Consider the following 20,737-nt stretch of genomic DNA (forward strand, 5'->3'; position numbering starts at 1 on the left):
TAAAGAAATTAAGAATGAGTGTACAAATAGTGCAAGTTATCCAAACTTTCCCTAATAATGTTTTGCAGTTTAGCTGCACCCAAGTGCTCAATACCTTATACAGATATGAATTAATTTAGCTTCTCACTAGTTGTGAGAAAAGTATAGTACATCTTTATTATCCCCATTTCACAGATGAAAAAATTGAGACTCAGTGACTTGCTTAAAATTATGCAAGAGATCTGTGATAGAGAAGTGTTTAAAACCCTGACTGCCTGACTTTTAATTCTGAGTTTTACTTACAAAACCATGTTTCCATTCCCAAACATTCACCATCTCCCAACAAATTCATAAAATACAAGTGTGCATGTTCAAAGGGTGTGGGTACACGCAAAGTATTGCAACTGTAGCTAATGGCAGCATATACATTTTTGGAGCCTCAATTTACAAAGTCAGTTTTAAAATACGATCTGCCTATATCTCTGTGGTTTTATGACCTAGATAGAAGAGGCAACTAACAAATGCCATAACATTCAGATTCTCTCCTATTGTGCACTGCTGTAGCCAGTATGGTGCATGGTGGCAGCCACTTTTTTCAGTGCTAAGGAAGCAAGGGGAGAAAGAGAAGGAATTCAGGATTTTAATTCTAAAATTCCTGGCTTTTGAGAGTTCTGATCCGATAAATGATAGACAAAGATCTGGAGGTTCAGTTAGAATAACTTGTATAGTAACTTTTTGAATTAGAGCTTACATCTTGACCACTGCAACCTCCTCCTTTCTAGTCTGGATAAATGTTATTTTAACCTGCCCCACATAAACGCATGCAAAATTTGTTGTGAAAGCTTTTCACTCTGGCCACATTAACCTCTCCCTCCTTTAGAGCTCTCTATTGTCTCTCCCTTTTCCACCACATCAGGCACAAACTTTAGGTCCCTTTTAGTCCCTCCCATCTTCTCTATCATCTCCTCCACATGCACACACCCTGTACTCTGCCACAATGACGGCAACCTTTATCATTTACCAATCTGATCTTCCCTACAACTCCTCATGCTTTCTAGTAAACTGTCCTTTATGCTTAGGAGCCATAACCTATACATTTTGCAAACCCATTACTTTATTTTCCTTTGAACATTTCCTTAAAATTCACCTGTGCTATGATGCTTACCAAACTTTATTCCCATCCCTAATTTTAATGTTTTCCACTTAACTAGGAACGGGCCCAAAGCAAAACGCTGGCTTAGAAGGCCCCCAAATTTTTGAAATCCAAACCTAGAACTGTATTCGTCACACGTCCTCTGGTCAATGCACAGAGATTCTGGATCACCACTTGTCTTTTCCAAACAGGGGGTAACCAAGACATAAAAGGTTTCCTTGCTTCCCTGCAGAGAATAAAGAGGAAGAAAAGAATAGAAAATTTTAAAGTTACTCCTGGAAGACTTGGAGAGTCAGCACCACAAACTATCATGGCTCCAAATCTTTAACATTAATTTAATGCTATATTTAAATATATATGTGTCATGTAAAATAACTCCCATGCCCTCCTCTCATTTGCTATTATTCATTTCAGCACTGATGCAACAGCCAAATGGTTTACCAGCCTGTGTCGCTAACACTTGCATAATAACTTGAGATCTCACAACCCCTCTATTTATCAAGCAACATTGTTACCAAAAATAACTATCTGCATAACTTTGAGGGGGAAATGGGGAGGGGAGAGGGAAAGAAGACGGGGAGATTTGTCAATATGGCTTGAAACACGCACTAAAGAGCTGCTGTTGAAGCTTTAACATTGTGTAAGTCACTTTTTCTGATGGAGCAATTATCACAATGTGGAGCTGGAAGAAAAGGGGGCCATGCAGGCCACTGTACATGCTGCTCCAATCACTTGGCGTGGGGCCAGGACTGCCAGGTTGAAGTAGGGCTTCAGAGCTATGCCCCCACCACGTGTCACTTCATACCAGCAGCAAGCTAAATGGGGGAGGGCTTCAAGGCAAGATTCATAATTTCAATGTAATAAACCTGGTGAAGCTCTGGCTGTGCCGTATCTTCTCTGTACATGGCTAATGGTTATTAATTCCTTGGCTGTTCTCCTATTCTCAACATCATGAATCACGGCAGAGTCGCTCGGATTTAGTGCAGACAGGTTAATCAAGGAGGAAGGTCACTGTGGTGCATTGTCTATATACTGTAAACTGTTTCTGTGTCTCTGTGTGGGGGGTGGGGGGTGAGGGGGTGGGGGGGGGGTGAGGGGTTTTTGTTTGTTGTGTTTTGCTTTTGTCAAACCCTGAACAGTTCCTGGGGATGGGAGAGCCGGAGAAAGGGAGGCAGCAGCTCTTTAGGCTGCTTCATCTGTGAAGTTTACAAAATACCACCAGCATTGTTGAACTAATGAATAACAAGAATGCGTTGTCTCTAGCTTTTATGCACACTGCTCTGAAAAGATTCAAAACTGAGTGGGACCTGCAGTGTTGATCTGCCTATTCCAGGTACAGCTTCAATGATTTTTATCTCAGCTTGGAACACAGAGTGTGTTCTGATACTAATACTGATAAAAGCATAAAGGCTGATGCCATCTGCCATGGCAACTATCAAGATGGCAGCTGCTTTTCATCAGCTTTATCTGAACTTTGCATTAATGGGAATTCAGACACTGTGGGTGCGTTTTGAAAAAAGGACATAAAAATGATAGCACTCCTCTGAATAGAATCAATTCATCAAATATCAACCTACTCTTATCTCCTTAATCTTTCTGGTAAGAAAAATGAAAAAAAATATAGTTCTGTGTGTACTCTCTTTAGATCACCTTGTCTCTTTATCAGCCCTAGTCTCTGATGCCATGGGCATTAAGAGGCTTCCACTCATGCAGAAGTAGCAGCAGGGCTGTAACCCTATGAGGGTCTGACTTTGAATCCCAGAACTGGCACTGCTGCTACAAATGGGATTCAAATGTGCAGTCTCTGAGGGCAGTGCAATCAACAAAATAGCATGCCAGTGTTCAGCAACTACTGCAGGTAATAATAGAGGCATTTTTCAAAAAGAAAAAGAAAAAAGAAAGAAAGAAATCATGTTCTAGTAGTAATGCTGGGTTGTTGTTTTTTCACAGCAACAGTTTACAGCAGGTACACCTTCTTCACATTCATTAGCAGTGGTAGAACATGACAATTCACTACAGAAAGAATGCTAATTACAGCACACAAGCTTTGTGTTGCTGGCTACAAAAGCATATAGGTAATATAAATACAAGATGGTAACACACTAATGTATCAAATCTGTTACACTTCTACCAATTCCTGTGCTATTTTATAGGTTATTTCCCAGGATTTTCCCCTCTGCTAATGAAAGCTTTATTTGATTTATTTTGGGGTTAACGTTAGCATCTGGCTCTCTCCTTCTCTGAATAAATTTTATAGAATTTTAAGTATATATAGATATATAATGGACATATCTAAATAAAATCAATCATATAGAAAACAAAATTATACATGCACTGGCATCCCAAAATGTAGAGAATATATTAAAAGTATGTGTTACTATTGCAGATGACTCAAGTAAGAAATGCTGAAATGTGTCAATTACAGTAAAAAGACAGCCTAGTCAGAGAAGGAAGGATCAAGAGGTAAAGGCTAAAGAACAGAAGAGGAAGACCCAAGAAAATGGATTGTGCAAGATGCTGTGTGCTTTCACTGAAGTCAGTGACAAATGAAGGAACGCTCCATCTTCCAGGATCAGGCCCACATGGACCAGAACTTCACCTAGTATAAGTCAGCTTAGCTTCATTGAAGTCAATGGGCCAGCTCCTCAGCTGGTGTACATTCAGTGGAATTATGCTGATTTACATCACTTTAGGATCTCGCGCTGTATTTCTGAATCTCAGCATATTGCAATGTGGGGCTGGTGGGAGGCCAAGCTGCCTCACTACACCACAGACTGACCAGTTAATGGGCCCAGGAAGCCCTGCTCCAGGGCTGGCCCATCAGCGGGTAAGGCGGGACAGCTGGCCGACAGCCCAGCTGAACTATAGTTCTAAAGTCCAGGCCCTAGCTCAGGGCAAAGCTATAAGCAGTTCTGAGGCTCAGGCATCGCTACAGGCTGAACAACAGTAGCCTGTTAGCCAGGGTAGGGCAACAGCCAGTAAACAGTATGGGGGGCTCAGGCGTGGCTGCAGCATGAGCAGCTGTTTATAAAGGCCACGCCCTTGGTCATAGCAGGCCAATCATAAGCAGTGAAATAGTTTGGGGCTCAGGATTGGCTGCAGACTGAGCAGGGCTCAGGTCTCCTTGTTTGGCAGAAAGCCAACAAGCGCAAGGGCTTTTACTCAACCAGGGGAAGCCTGCCAACCAAGGCGAGAGGTGACAGGAGAGTGGGGACACAGGTCCACCCACTCCACTGATTCGCAGCCCAGGGGGCCCTAAGAGTAGCAGTGCAGGCTGCCAATGGGTGCACGTGAACCAGGTCACTGAGTCAGCAGCGATGCTAACAGCACTGCACAGCCCAATTGACCTCCATATCCTCAGCCAATCCAATGTCGGCTATCCCTAGGCCACTCCCCAGCTGCCTCTGGGTGCTTTCCTGACTCAGCCTCTGTTCCTCAGGGTTCACCTGGGATGATAGCACTGGCAGTGTGTCCATGGGCTGTGGGTCAATCAGTGGTCCAGGTGGTGCAGCCCAAGAGCCTGGCAGGGGCCCTGGCCATCCATGCCAGTCTTCTGCACCTGACAGCGATTATGGTGGCCCTGGCCTCTCTTCCCTCCTAGGGTGGGGCAGCTGCACCTGCCTTCTCAGCAGGTCAGGGAGAGCATTTGGCTTGCTCAGCCACTTGGCTCCAACTGAGGTCTCAGCACCTGCCTTTATACTCCCAGCCCCACCTTTCTGCTTCCTGTGGGTGGAGCTGGGCTGTTCTGGCACCTCCCACCAAGGGGTCTTAGGGAGTGGTTCCCCTTCTGGTCAGCAGGAGGCCAAGCTGACTCACCCACATCTCATCTGGAATCATTACAGCTGTTATTGGAGGTGGGGCTGAAATGTCCACAGTAAAATATTTTTGCTCCTCCTTAGCATGTGCATTTCAGAATGGCACTGTAAAACTGGCTGACTGTGTCATGAAGACATGGTTACTGTGGGGGGAGATGATTACTGTTTTCTGCCTTGCAATTTGCCACTTCAAATACGCAGTCATGCCGATCCATCTCTTTGTATCATGAACCAGACAAAGGAAGGATTTGGGCAAGCTTTATTTTCAATAGTTTGAAGTGTCAGAGGGGAAGACCTTTCTGCTCTTTGGCAAAGCAATGAAACATTTGTTAAAATATGCACTTAGTATTCTGTTGAACAAAGGTCAAATGCAGCCCTGGTTAGTAGAGGTGGAAAGAAGTGTCCTGCAGATGCCTGTCTGGAGTCCTAAATAAAATGAGATTGGTGGCCCCAATTCAGTTCACAGTAGACAGGTGCCCATGTAAAAAACAAAAACAGAACAAAAAACAAAAATCCAAATACTTGGTATCCTTGTTGTCTGTTTCAGCAGAAAGACCAAGGGTTGGATGAGTATAGAAACAGATCTGTCCTTTTTTTCTGCAGAAGGTCCTGTCAGGTCAAGCCTGAAACCCGTAGGTAGGCAGCGTGGAAGAGCTTGTTCTACCATTTTTCTTGCTCTGCCTATTGCGGAGCTAGAAGATTTTTTGGTCTTCGAGGCTACTAATCCAGCAACAATCACAAGCACAAAAATGTCATTAAAAACATTTCATTGCATTAGGAAATTATGATGTTTGAACTGTAAAATGAAAAAAGGGGAACAGTTGAAGCAGGAGTATACTTAGGACATAGCTGACACCAAATAGACATTTAGGACACAATTCTGCATGTGAAACAGTCGATTCACCTCTCCCCTTGCAAGAACATAACATTAAGGTTTAATACTAGTAGCAAAAGTTCAACATTCTCTGGTGTCGGGTAAATGAAAGTGTACATAGAGTCAACACAGTGCTCTGTGCCAGCCACTCATATAGCATCTGGGAGGACATTGATTTTACAAGGAAGCAACAGGGAGAGTTCTAAATGTCTATGTTACCAAAACAGAGACAATTGCATTCTTGTATAAACCCAACTTCATAATCCTAGCTTTCTATTCTTTATAGCCTGGTGACTTTACCTCTAAGCCCCATTTCAGACAAACAGAGTTCTACCATTGTTTTACATGGAATAAAGGTTAGATCCACAATCATCAAATCAGATCTTCTTTAAAAAATGTCAGACATCCATAAACATAAATATTTCAGGCTGGCTAATGGACTGGTTTTCATATAAAGGTATTCAGATAAGCCACCAGGCTAGAGAAAGATCTGGCTGTAGTGGCAGAGAGAACACTAAACCAGCAGTTAAACAAGCAAAGAAAATTGTTAGTTGTTCAAATAGAGCTATTGAACAAAGGTCAACGAAAATTATCCTGGTGCCGCGCAAGAAGCTGATTAGGAGACTGCATCTGAAATACTGTGCACAGTACTGGCCGCATTAATATGAAAATAAAACTGAGAAAGTACAACAGAAGGCAACCAGCATTATACAAGAACTCATAGATCTTAATTATATGAAAATGTTGGAAATATTTGCTCCTTGCTCTTTGGAGAGGAGGAGATTAAAAAGGACTAAAACAAAATTCAGAGGAGAATAGAGCAGAGGGAACTTATGAAGGCCTGGTGTCAGACGGAAAATCATGTCAGATGGAAAAATTAAGCCAAGGATAAACTGGCTGTTAAAAGATTTAGGGTGAAACTCTGATGCTTATTGAAGCTAATGGTAGTTTTACCACTGCTTTCCAGGGAGCTAGGATTTCACTCTTTGAGTGAACGTCTTTATAAAGAGAAGGGTGCACTTAGGGTGCTACAGAATATCCATCAATTATAAATTCAATTATATAAACATTCAGAAGGTAAAAATAATATAAAGGAATAGTCCTCTAATGTCAAATATAGATGGACATTTAGGGTCAGCGCCTCAAATAATATCAAATGATACTGAAGTCAGTCAAGCTACTGATTTACAGCTGAGGAACCAGTTCTCCATATTAAAATTTAATGTGGGATTGCCAATGTTATATAAAAGAAACCCTAACATATACATTAAAATACAGGTTGGACCTCTCTGGTCTGGCTCCCTCAGGACCTGACCGGTCCCAGACAAAGGAGTTTTCCGGACCAGGGAAGGTCTTGGGGAGGAGAGGGGCACCAGCCTCTCTGCTAGGCTCCTCTCCTCAGCTATCTGTCATTGTTGCCCCTGCTACCTGCTTGTGGCAGCCCTGCAAACTCCGTGGCCCCAAGAGCTTTGGTGGCCCCAGACACTACCCTCCCCTTCCTGGTCCTGTTGACTATGGGCTCCACCAGCTTCCTGGCCCTGCTAGCACTGTGTGCTCCACACACACACACACACACACACACACACACACACACACACACACACACACACACACACACACACACACACAGACTCTAGCACCCCTTCCAGGTTCCCTTGGGCTCCGCTGCCCCACTGGCCCTACCGATCCCAGCTTCCAGAAACCTTCCAGACCACAGATATTGCCGGACCCAAAGAATCTAGGACCACAGAAGTTCAACCTGTACTACACCAATAAACCTTCACCACCTGCTGCAGTACCATTTATGCAGCCTCCTTGGGCCAGGTTTTCAAATGATTTTTGGTGCCTGAAAGATGCAGAAAGGATCCTGGTGGGATTTTTAAAAGCACATAAGCAGATCAGGTGTCTAATATTATTACTATTGATAAAAATCTGATGTCTGGCATTGAATTTATTTTGTCATGTTACTGTTGCATTGTAACTGTGTCACCAATAGGGCAAGAGATTTCTGCCTGTTCCTGTGTTTCAATTAGCCTGCAGTTATAATGGTCTGGTAATGGGGTCTCCATAGAGTTACACTTAAATTGCTTTCCCTATCTCCATCTTACAATGTAATGGCATTGAAGCAGGGTCTTCATAGACATGCCTTGCAGTCATCATTCATCATTGTGAAACTGGTGCGCTGCTAAATAAACTTCCCATGACTTTTTAAATGATGAACTCATCATTCAAGGGAACAGAAAGTTCATGTTATCTTGAAAAATAGGGTGAGAAGGAGTCTTGAAAGTTGTTTTGTGAATGTAAATATTGTCATGGTTAGGAAACCTTCTTATTTTTCAGATACCAAAGAGGTCTTGGTCCATATTAAGAATTAAAGACTTAGTCCAAAATTCCCAGTAGTCTACATACTGTATTTGATTTAAATTCAATATTTTAAAGCTGATTTTGGAGATTAGGGGAAAGGATCCAAATGTGAATGTCTGTATATCTACTACTGATTAAGTACATTGCTTAATAGACCTCTACCAGCACTAAGTCCCCTCTAAAACATAATTCTAATAGTACAGTTGAGCGAACTGATGTGGCCAAATATGTCAAACTATGTAGTGGTTTTGTAATAGAGACAGATGTCTATTTGGGATTATGTTGACCCTGGCAAACTTTTTCACTAGTTTCCAGATTTCACAGCTCTCCAAACAAATGTACTGAGCCATCTGGCCCTTGGGTTTACTTAATCATCTGTGCTTTATCAGGAAAGAGAATGTGTCTGGTTTGAACCTCATGTGAACTGGTCTCATGCTGGTTGAATTCCATTTTTTTCTGTGGTCTCCGGATTTACAGTATCAGAAGAGAATCACACCTGGTGACTCTAAGACCTGGGGTTGCTGCTACATATCGGATTCAAATTCTCAGCCTAACTTCTACATGAATACTTCTCAAATCAGCATGCAGACATCTGTGACCTAGTACTGGATTGTCATGGAAAGGATTATAATGGAAGTGCATAGAATATTGGGCAAAAAAAATAGTGAGTTTTTCTCTTTAAACCAAGTTTACTGAAATTCTACATCAGGTTCACAAACTATACTTCAGGGACAGTGCCTGTGTCACCAAATGGAATGTATTGTGCAGCAGAGTAGAAGATTGTAGCAGTGAGACTAGACTTTCCTCAGCCAGGGAATTGGCTAAGGCGATGATGAGTTGTAGAAGAAGATGAGGAGGAGTTAGAAAGAAAGAAAGAAAGAAAGAAAGAAAGAAAGAAAGAAAGAAAGAAAGAAAGAAAGAAAGAAAGAAAGAAAGAAAGAAAGAAAGAAAGAAAGAAAGAAAGAAAGAAAGAAAGAGAATTTCCACGGCTAATTTTATCACACAACCCAGGAGCATACATTACTTGATGGCTGCTTCTAGACTGGCATAATTTTCCGCAAATGCTTTTAACGGAAAAGTTTTTCCGTTAAAAGCATTTGCGGAAAAGAGCATCTAGATTGGCACGGACGCTTTTGCGCAAAAGCACTTTTTGTGGAAAAGCGTCCGTGTAAATCTAGACGCGGTTTTGCGCAAGAAAGCCCCGATCACCATTTTCGCCATCGGGGCTTTTATGCGCAAAACAGTTTTTAGCTGTCTACACTGGCCCTCTTGCGCAAATACATTTGCGCAAGAGGGCTTTTTCCCGAACAGGAGCAGCATAGCATTTGCGCAAGAACACTGACAATCTTACATTAGATCGTCAGTGTTCTTGCGCAAATTCAAGCAGCCAGTGTAGACAGCTGGCAAGTTTTTCTGCAAAAGTGGCTGCTTTTGCAGAAAAACTTGCCAGTCTAGACACAGCCGATGATTCTACAATATTCGACAAGCCAAAAGCATGAACAGTTCCTTTTTGGCATTCTTGGAGGAGATGGTATAGTGAGCCATGACTCACCACCCGCCTGACAACAAGCTTTGAAAGAGATGTGCACTTGTATCTCCATGTCACAAATGTTTCCTACCTTATTTACTTAAAGATTCTACAACAGAAAAATATTGCCTATTTTCTTAGGATATTGCAGAAATAATTGAACAATTAAAAGGTCTTTCACCTGTTATGATGTACAGACAGACAAATGCAAAATTGGGGTCTTTTTAGTCAAAGTGATCTTTCTGCGACTAGAATTTAGGATACAGATTGATTGATCTCTTTAATCTAATATTTCTTCATGGGGAAGCTGCTTTCTTTGTTGTGGTGACACCTGCTAGTGTCGTTAAAGTTAGAGGCTTCCTATATTTCTATTATAAATGCTAGTTTGAGGGTTTAATATCTGGGCAAATTTGCTTTATTTTGGGTTAAAAATTAGTCTGAAAGTCATCAAGCCAAAGGCACACATATTTTTTAAAATCTATTTATTTGATTACTTTCAAAAGGAGAGTTACTACAATAGGGAGGCAATAGATGGAGCATAGATTTCAGTGAAACATCTGACATAGTCTCTCACAAAATCCTGTTCCCAGAGGGTACATCTACACTTGCTCCCTAGTTCGAAGTAGGGCTGCAAATGTAGGCGACTGAAATTGCTAATGAAGCGGGGATTTAAATATCCCGCGCTTCATTAGCATGATCTCGCCAGCACGTTATTCCGCTCAACAGCTGTTTCGAAAGTGAAAGTGTGCGCCGGGAAGTTCAAACCAAACCCCTTGGTTCGAACTAACGTTACTCCTCACTTTTTTTTAGGAGTTTACACAGCGCTTTTTTGTGCAAAAACCTCTTGTGCAAAAGGGAAAGGAAGAGGAAATGCAAATGAGAGCGCAACATATACAAATGAGCGCTCCATTTGCATTTGCTTTTCTGCAAGAGGCTCGTAGTGTAGACGTAGCCCTACTGTGGTTCACTGTCCCATGTAGTGGCACTTAGACCACTTACAGCCAGAAAGAAGAATACGGGAGTTATTCAGCCTAAGCTGAGAAGCAGCTGGCTTTGTAGCTCAAGCTGTAGCAGTTCCTGCACTAAGCTCCAGAGAGCCCAGGTTCAAATCTACATTTGCAAGCCAGCATAAACCATAGCAACCTTTCCAGAGACTGAATTGCCCTACTATCAAGAGAGGGATGTGAAGGCAGTCTGAAGTCAGCTATAGGCCACAGCTGAGAATCTTAGCTAAGTATATCAAGCAAAGGGACGATACCTAACATGATACTATAATGATCAGTTTTAGGTCTATTGAGTGTTGTCACTATTGATCTAGCAAAGGAAGTAAACAGAACAGTACTGGAACTTGTAGATGACTCTAAATTAGGTGGTGTTTGTTAACATCACTCAATACATGGACATAATACAAAGTGACATAAAGACATTTTAAAAATAAGCAGAAAATTACAAAAGAGGTCTAAGTTAAAATAATGTAAGCTAACAGGACTGCATGAAAGCACTTAAAACTAAAATATTCTATGGTATGGAATAGCTTAAAAAGCAGACAGTGCTAAAAGAGTTTGCAACACAATATTCATTTAATTGATACACATTTATAACTCTCTATTCAGACTCTGTAAACTATAAAAAATTGTTTCCATTTTAATATTACATTTGAATCTGTAAACAACAAAAAAGACTGTAATCTGACTTGGGCAGAGACTGTTTTCTTTAATACTGGTTTGTACAATGCCTAGCCCAAGGGAGACGTAATACTTGATTAGTGTTTCTAGGCACTACCAAAATAGAAATAATAAACAATAACAAGAAGTCCAGTGGGTGCTCTGCACAATGAGAAATAATGGTGTCAGCAATGCTATCTGCCTGGCTGAATAGTCATAGGTGCTTTTCCAGAATCAGAGTGAAAGCTGTAGGTATTACAAGTCTGGATTCTATTAAAAACCCTTAAATTTAAGCTGTTTCTTTTTTGGTTTTCTATTTTCGTTTCTTTTCTTTTTAAAAAAAGTTATGCATTCTAACATCTTCTTCCACAGGTCAGTCTTTGCAGCTTCACCAATACCCATTCCCCATTTCAGTTCTTATGCCCTTATTCCATTCTTGCAAAATACAGTACCCTCTTTCCATAGAGAGGAGCAGTTCTCAGAGGTGAGCATGTGAAACATGGTGAGCAAATTCAAGCAATGTTTTAAGAAGTTCTACATCTAAATTGTGTCTGCAAATTATTTATGCATTGTGAAAAGCCATCGTCCTCCTCCCACTCTCACATATAGAATATACACTCATTTGCATGCACACACAGAGAGAGATATCTACATGCAAACACAGATACATAGTGCTAGCTTTTGAAAGTCATTTGCTTCCTAGGTTATTTCTTTATTATTAACTAAACCATCACAAGTACACTGAGCTTCTTCTTGAGTTGGATATTTCTATGGGTTCTTTCCTACAAAACCTCTTTTTCTGACTTCTGTCCCCTCTCTTGTCGTAGAAACTGTCCTGTGGTGTTTTAGATGCTGCTTATAATTATTAGAACTGGGAGAACTGGCTTTTGGGAGTCTGGGAGCACAGGAAACAGGGTGGAGGAGATGGGCCAGGGCTGAGTGAGAGCTACAGAGGGGAGCAGCAGCAGTTTTGTAAAGAGGTTTCACCTTTAGTAAATAAAGGCCTGTTGAATTTTGTTAGTACCTTGCTTGCATGATACAACATGTCCCACTTTTATCATTCTGAATTTTATCTAACAAGATCCAACTGATTTGTTTGTCAAATTGAGTCAGCAGAGTAGTTCTGCATCACCACAAACGGCCCTAGAACATGCATGCAATTGTAACACCAACAAGCAGAATCAAACCTGGGACCTCTACTTGCATGAGCTAAAATCCAGTGGGAGTCTCAGCTAAGGCTCTAGAGCAGACTCATTATTCTCTCTCTAAGTGGTCTGGATGCCACAGGATAGGACAACACACCATACCCAGTCAGGATATATCTACACAATTGCACATAATTTGAAATAAGCTACACAATTTGCGCTACAGAAATAGCTTATTTCATGCAACAAGGTTTACAAGAAGCTGGAATAAGCCACCCATTCTTTTGAAATTACGAGCATGCTATTAAGATGCTCACAACACTATTTCAGGATAACAGATGCTATCCTGAAATAGCACCACTGTGTGGACATACCATAGGTGTGAGGGTTACATATTTCCCCTAACTGAGGAAGTGCACCCTAAGGTTCAGAGACATCCCAGTTGAAATCCTGGATGAGCCCCCCACAAACACACTTATAACACCAACAGATGGAACCAAACCTGGAACCTCTGGAGCTTAACGTATGAGCCTCGACCGCAAGAAGTAGAAGTCAGAGGTCCTTCAGCTAAAGCTGTAGAAAAGACTCATAAGTTTCTCTGTACATAATCTTGGTGCCAGAAGATAGGACAGTACACCACACCCAGAATATATGTGAGTTACATAATGAATGTGCATGTGCAAACAAATTATTTTGTACACACAGTGTGTGTAAATGAGGTGTCAATATTTAAAAAAAAAATAACTCTGCGAGAGAAAGCTGTTATTTAATTGCAGGAGGCATAGAAACAAGAAACTACCCCTCTCTAAACAATTTGTTCCCTAACTCTAAATGTTCAATAACCTCCCAAACAGGGAATTTATTTTTTCTTCATTATACTTTTTTTCTGTAATTTATATTCTTATTGACTTAACTGTATTTGTACACATTATCTACCTCTGTCTCCCTCTTCAAGCTCTTTTGTATAGCGTCTACCTTTCTAGGAATTTCACCAATTTGTCACTAGGAGCATGGCTATTTTTTAATCCTTATCCATGCTGTGGTAAATATAAATGACAAAAATCATCAAACATATGTTGCCTAAGTTGTATAAATATGCATATATGTTAAAGATGTGGTATCAGGCAGGTGCTCAGGAAATCTGCATAAAGTTAACAGCTACTGCAGAAATAATAAACTGATGTCACCCTTTCAAATGCTAGTCAGGATTTTGCAAACATTAACCATCGCTATGTGCTTTGAGCAGTAGCACTAATACTGGATATCATGAAGCTGGCAACCTTTCCCCTCCTCCTTCCCCTCCCTGTAACAAAGAAACAGAGTGAGTTCATTAAAGTATAAATGCCATTTTCATCTTGTAACATTAACTGTGTTGTCTGTATCCCAAAGGTACTGAGCCAGTCAAAGCAAACAGCTGTGCCACCTACTTGCAACAGTTGTACGCCCACCACAAAGCACCAGTAGGAGGAGCAGGTTAAAAAGAACCGTAAAGCTGATAGTGTACCTCACTTAGCAGTTTACTCATTAGCTCGAGGGAAATTTCATCCCTTTAGAGACTCTGCACAGTATGTAGAGCTCATAGCACTGAGTATTCTTTTGCAACTCATCTCCTATAAACTACCTACTGCATTTTTATGTTCCACAATCACATACACCAAAACAGTGTTTAGCAAATTAACATCAAGCTAAATAAAAGGCATATCAACCAACTTAGCAGGCAGCTTTAGATGCTTCTGTACAAAGGGTGTTGTGTCATCCTTAGGCTAAGTTAGCTGTGTTTTCCTCACATTCTCATTATTTGGTTTTGGAATAATTGGACAAGTTAAACCACAACATTAATTTGTTTTCACAGGTTTCAGCAGTATCATGAGTAAATGGAGGAATAAGGGAAGTAGGGGGAGGGAGAGTAGACACTGATTCAGCACATCCCCTTGAGTAGCCTCTCCAGACCATTAGCTAGAGCTGGCTTCTCACAGCTATCCTTTCCTAAGGTGACTCCGGGGGTCCAGTAATTCCAATAGGCTTTGAGAAGTGCAACTTTCATATCAATGAGCAGTTTATGTGCATGGCTGAGTGCGTGTCAGTTCAGCCCCTGATTTGCAACCTTCCATAGGCAGGCAAAGCATGCTTTGTTTTCATTCTATGAGAAGTGATGAATGTAAGTCTCTGTCCTGTTTCAGACTCAGCTTTCTAGTCTCTTGTGTGCCTAGGCAGCAGTAAAAATCCCAAGTTTGGCCTGTGTCAGCTGACTTGGGCTCACAGGGTTGGGGCTGCCAGGCTATAAAACTGCAATATAAACACGGGTGGTGTGTGAACCCCTGTCGTGAGGAGGCTAGCCCTCCTGAGCCCTGCCCCTTCTTCCCAAGGCCCTGCCCCTTCTGCCCCTTCCACACGAAGCCCCACTGGAGCCCAGTTCTTTCTGTTGTGGCCACTGGCCTTCGCTTCTCAGCCCAGGACCCTGGAGTTGTCAAGTAGTGTGGCCACAGGGAGGCTGGGCAGCTAACCAAGCTGAAAGCTGGAGAGGGACTGGGGATGAAGCGTGGGAAGGCCACACTAGACCACCCTATCTCTGATACTTGCTGGCAAAGAGTATGCCCATGTCTGGCCTCAGGCAGAAGCCCAGGCTCTGGAAACATCCCCCTTCAGGTCAGGGACCAGACTCCTGTCCAAGCCTGGACATTCACACTGCAGTTGTGTGTCCCCAAGACCACAAGCCTGAGTCAGCTGACATGGGTCAGCTCCGCGTGTTTAATTGCAGTATAGACAAATCCTTGTATTGTCCTGTGGAAGCAGGCAGTATATGCTAGCTAATGAGAAAGTAAGTCAAGGAAGAGATCAGGGTTAAAAAAAATCACACACACACACAGGTAATGATGGTTGTTTGCTCTGTCATTTTAGTTTTGTAAGTCTGCCTTATACTATCTGAGAGCAATAGCCCTACTTGTAGCTTCTTACAAAAGTATTACATAGAATTAAGATTCTCTAACACCATTAATATCCATGGCACAAATAAAACTCCCGCAGTTCTCCTAAGTGATGTTTACTTGAGGACAATATCTGCATATCAATGGATGTTTAGGCCCTACAATCCTGATCCTCTGATAAATAACAGGAACCACACAATCAGTATTGAGTGTTCATTTAAAAAAAGAAAACACTTTTAACTCCAGCATGATTAGTTGTGAGTTTCTTCCTGCCTGTTCAATATAATTAACTAGGGCTTTATCTTACCATTATCCTTGTATGCATTAGGGACTCTATCTAGGAACTTCTTCCTCCCAAGACTCTAATATAGTCTTATCTTTTTGTACTAATTGAGTTATCTCAGACTGTCACATAGGCAGCAGTTATGGGAAAGATGGAGAAAGAGAACCAAAGTCACGTTTGTGTATTGAACTGAAAGAACTGTAGTTGGGTAAATATTTGACCAACCACTGACACTTGCAATAATCTAGTTTCCTGGCCTTTTAGAAAATGATTAGGGAAATCCCATTGCTTTGCTAAACCACATTATTGTACTTTGTCCATATTACAATTAAAGGGAGTTCTCAGACTTATGACACAATTCGTTCCTCAGAATTGCATTGTAAGTCCTGTTGGAAGTGAAACTGGTTTTCCCATTAGGATCAATAGATTAAAGGGGGCACTGGTTCCTAAGTCAATGCTTGATGCACTATTTTCATCACAATGAGCCAGATTTTTGTACTAAATGCATTCTAGATAACTACTGTAGCAACATCAGAGTATCTGTTTCACATGCTTTTTACAGAGCTGCTTGTAAATAAGTTTGTGGTCACTTTATAATGAATTGAGCGGGGGGGGGGGGTTCCCTTGCGGTCAGTTGGCTGATTGGCTTCCATGGCTAGGGTACCTGGTTGCTGGGTAGCCTTGCTGATTGTTTTTGATTGGCTTCTGGCCCTGGACTCAGCCAGTCAGAAAGCTTGAAAAGTGAAAGCGGTGATTGGCTGAGGCTCAAAATGAGATATGCGTTGATCTCCCTGTTTTCGTGATGGGGTGAAACGGACAGTGAATTGAAAAGCATTGTAAGTAGCATCCAGTATAAATTGGACATCATAAGACTGGCCTCTCCCTGTATTTTAGAACTGGTTATATCTCATTCTCCCTCAGTAGCACTGAAGACCATGATACTTTTTTAAGAACTCAATTTCAGCAAACTTTACTGGTGTCTGCCAAAGTTAATCCATTAAGAATCTGTGTATTGGATAAGGTTCTCAATAGTAACAAGATAAATCAGTTCTATGCAATGTTTCCGTTTTGCAGTCCTATCCATTTCTGCTTTGGCTTCAGGATGGTGCTTGCTACGGGCTTATTTCTGCTGCTAATTTATTTTCTCCTACAATTCTAATGAATTCTCAGCTCTCACTATTTAGGAAATTATTTGCTCAAAAGAAGATAGTTCTGTATAGCAATTATACTTGTGCATTTAGTGCTAAATTGATAAGCATAACTGCTGGACTCAATAAAAAGCCCATACATCAAAAAAGTAAAGATAAGTTGCAGGGTCAGTGATATACATTTTTGCCAGAAGTAATAGCACTGGCAGAATGAAATTTATAGACAATATAATGTGTGCCTAACTATTTAGTTGCCTTTTAATTTCGTACTACATGCTATACATTCTTATTTTTCATGATCTTTTGGGGTGAGACTTTGTTTCATCAAAGAATCTACCATGGTTTGATATGTAATCACTATGGGTACGTCTACACTACACGCCTCTGTCGGCAGAGGCATGTAGATTTGTTTGTTCAGCAAAGGTAAATGAAGCCGCGATTTAAATGATCGCGGCTTCATTTACATTTACATGGCTGCCGTGCTGAGCCGACAAACAGCTGATCAGCTGTTTGTCGGCTCGCCGCTAGTCTGGACGTTCCCCCTGTCGACATCAAAGCCCTTTGTCGGCAGCCCCGGTAAACCTCATTCCACGAGGAATAACGGGGCTGCTGACAAAGGGCTTTGATGTCGACAGGGGGAACGTCCAGACTAACGGCGAGCCGACAAACAGCTGATCAGCTGTTTGTCGGCTCAGCGCGGCAGCCATGTAAATGTAAATGAAGCCACGATCATTTAAATCGCGGCTTCATTTGCCTTTGCTGATCTGTCTAATCTACATGCCTCTGCCGACAGAGGCATGTAGTCTAGACACAGCCTATAATACCACACTAAGAAGATGGTGAGGGCTTGTAAAGATATCAAAAGGGCCCAGAGCCTTCCAAGGGTGGAATTTTGAGAGGGTAGGGAGGGCAACAGTTGTGCACTCCAGGACATGGCTTGTTTTTCATCCCATTCCCTGGACTATCAGGGGGTATGTCTACACTACCCCGCTAGTTCGAACTAGCGGGGTAATGTAGGCATACCCAGGGAGCGAGGAGAAAGTACTTGCATTCCGTGCATGCCTGTCCCACCTGGAAGGGAGCCCACCAGCCAGGTGTGAGAGGCATGCATGAAATACAAGTATTTTCCCCTCACTCCCTGATATTCCGGGGAATGGGATGAAAAGCACGCCACATCCTGGAGCGCACAGCTGCTGCCAACCCCCCACCCTCCTGAAACTCCGGCCTTGCCCAGAGCTCTAAGTCGTCACCACTGCTCCTACTGCGGCAGGAACCAGAGCCCCGGTTCCTTTCAATCATTTCCTGAGCTCCATACAGTGTGCTCTAGGCAGTACTGAGGGCTTCCTAACCCCACCCTGCCCCTTTTTTTGACACCCAGCTCTTTCTGGGGATGCAGAGTTGTACCTGCCCACATCTTGTCCAGGGGGCTGACCAGGCTGTGAGCCCAGTTTGAGAGAGTAAAGAAAAAGATTCACCAAAGCCAGCAAGTTGAGCAAGAGTCGCTTAAATGAATTGGGTACGAAATGCATATGGGTGGGGAGCGGGGGCGGCGGGGGGGGGGGGTTAAGGCCAAGATCTTTGAAGTTTACGTAGGCAAAAAATCTACTGCCCATATATGTAAATAGACATTTTTAACAATTTTCTTCAAATGGGGCTTTATTTTTAAGTTATAATGAGCTCTACAAAACAGGCCAATTTAAAGGTCTTCGGATTCGCTCTTAATAAGTATCTGAATCAAAAATATCTAGTTGGAACATGCAACACACATTTTAGTGCTTATATAATTTATTAATGAATTAACCAATTACGAATAAAATTTCCATAAAATATTTAGCATTTGGCTGAGATCCAGAAAGGAAAATTAGAGGCCAAAAGGTATTTGTCTTAAAAAGCTTTGAATAACTGATAGGTAGAGGGGGAAAGAACAGAAGCCAGAGTACAGGTTGGACCTCCCAAAACTGGGAGTCTCTGGTCCAGCAACATCCATGGTCTGGCAGGACCACGAATGTTCATGGACCAGGGAGTCCTGCCTGGCAGCCTAGTGGCCTGAGGGAGCCCAGCGGTCTGATGGCAGTGGGGTTCAGACTGGGACCGGGGCAGCCCCAGTAACAGGGCAGGAGACATGGTAGCTGGAGATGCTTCAGGATGACAGCCTTGTAAGAGAGGTGGGTTGTGGCAGCTTGGTTGGAGGAGGGGCAGCTGGAGCCGGCAGCAGGGAGGGGCAGTGGTCTGGGAGCCGGTAGCAGGGGACCTCCCCTGGTCCAGCAAATTCCCTAGTTCAGGACCTGTCAGATCCCAAGGATGCCAGACTAGAGAGGTCCAACCTGTTTAACTATGATGTCTTGTTCTAGCCATGTCCACTATATCAGGGCAGATCATGATTATGACTGATTTTCAACTTTCCTAATTATATGTAAAAATTGTAATTGTGTTAGTACGGGCAGAGGAGGAGGAATTAAAAGATAAAGAAATAAAAAACAACAAAAATGCAGAGCATTGAAATCAATATAAATAAAATGGGCTGGTTTTGTAGAATCATACATTTCTCACCAAACCTTGGAAACAGAGAATGCTCATTGAAGATTTAATTCAGATTTCATTAGTTAATTCAATAATTTATCTAAGACCCTATGTTTTCTGTAGAGCTAATAGAAATGTTTCCATCAAAATGATTTTTCAGTGGAAAATTGCTTTTCAAAGGTATGGAAATTTTTATAAAATAATTAATGAAAAAGAATCCCAACACTTTTTATTTTCATTTTTGGCAACAAAAGCCCACATTTTTTTAATTGTAAATTGTTTTTAACTGAATTATTTCATGTTTTGGATATTGAAAATAACAAAAAAAAAGGAGGGACAAGGTTCAGTTCTTCAACAAAATCTCAGAATATTTTGATGAAAATTTTTGACAAAAGTCATAGTCAGAAAAATTTGCTAGCTCTACTTTCTGTGACCTCTGTCCATTTGATAGTTCATTCCACTCCAGCAGCAAAACTGTGCTCCAGAATCTAGGCTTTAGTTTAAAGGGGAAAAGAAAGCTTATTAGCCTTTGTGGTTGCAGCAACAAACCTACCAAAGATTAATTGAATATAAATCAATGCAGTATTGTCTTTCTGGGTATGTCTACACAGCAAAATTATTTCTGTATAATGGCTGTTATTCCGAAATAACTATGCAAGCATCCTCACAGCAATTTCGTTATTTTGAAATAATTTCAAAATAATGGACAGCTTATTCTGACTTCTGTAAAGCTCATTCTATGAAAAATAATGCCTATTCAGGAATAGTGATAGAAATGTAGCCGTGTTAGTCTGGTGTAGCTGAAACAAAATACAGGACTATGTAGCACTTTAAAGACTAACAAGATGGTTTATTAGATGATGAGCTTTCGTGGGCCAGACCCACTTCCTCAGATCAAATAGTGGAGGAAAATAGTCACAACCATATATACCAAAGGATACAATTTAAAAAAATGAACACATATGAAAAGGACAAATCAAATTTCAGAACAGAAGGGGGGTGCGGGGGGAGGTAAATGTCTTTGAGCTAATGGTATTAGAGGTGATAATTGAGGAAGCTATCTTTGTAATGGGTAAGATTCAGAAATAGCTATTTCGAAATATGGCATGTGTAGACGCTCCACTTCTGCTTTTTCAAAAGAGTCCCTCACCAGGGCCATTCTAAGTTATTCCTCCTGGGGCTCTAAATCAATATAGCATGTCTGCTTTAGGGAAACCTGCCTCAGACTAATTTTGAGGCTTCCCTGCAGTGTAGATGTTCTATTTCGAAATAAGCTATTTGGGAATAATTATTCCGAAATAGCTTATTCCGAAATAACTATGCAGTGTAGTCGTAGCCTC

The sequence above is a fragment of the Pelodiscus sinensis genome, chromosome 2 (genome assembly GCF_052426305.1).
Source record: "Pelodiscus sinensis isolate ZL-2025 chromosome 2, ASM5242630v1, whole genome shotgun sequence".
NCBI classification, from domain to species: Eukaryota; Metazoa; Chordata; order Testudines; family Trionychidae; genus Pelodiscus; species Pelodiscus sinensis.